The 344-nt window shown below is 38.1% G+C and overlaps 1 protein-coding gene and 1 long non-coding RNA gene across 2 annotated transcripts in view; both read right to left on the bottom strand.

Annotated features, from left to right (window-relative positions):
- The window catches only part of LOC116689650 (CD209 antigen-like protein C), a 24308-nt gene that overhangs the window by 3956 nt on the left and 20008 nt on the right, over nucleotides 1-344 (bottom strand). The gene's annotated exons all lie outside the window — the stretch shown is intronic.
- Nucleotides 1-344, bottom strand: part of LOC116689651 (uncharacterized) — a 5072-nt gene that overhangs the window by 2457 nt on the left and 2271 nt on the right. The window lies entirely within an intron of this gene.

The following is a 344-nucleotide window of genomic DNA, read 5'->3' on the forward strand; positions in this document are numbered from 1 at the left end:
AAAACCAGATTGAAATTTTTCAAACACAGGGTTCTGTTGTAAAAAGACTTGTAACTGTATAATTTTTTTTCTAAAACCGTTGAAAGAAAAGGTAGATGAGAGACTGGTCTAAAATTGGACAACACTGTGATGTCAAGTGGGGGTCTGACCACAGCATGTTTTAAAGGCAGCTGGGACAGAACCTAAAGTAAGACAGGAATTAAAAAAGTATAAAGACTCGCCCCAATGGTGCTAGTAAAAACCTTCTTCACCATTCTGGCAGGAACAATGTCTAGGGGAAAGTTGGAAGGATTCATGTGTTGTACAACCACACTAAGTAACATCAGAGAAACTGGCTTAAATTC

This window comes from Etheostoma spectabile, chromosome 5 (assembly GCF_008692095.1).
Source record: "Etheostoma spectabile isolate EspeVRDwgs_2016 chromosome 5, UIUC_Espe_1.0, whole genome shotgun sequence".
In the NCBI taxonomy this organism is placed as follows: Eukaryota; Metazoa; Chordata; class Actinopteri; order Perciformes; family Percidae; genus Etheostoma; species Etheostoma spectabile.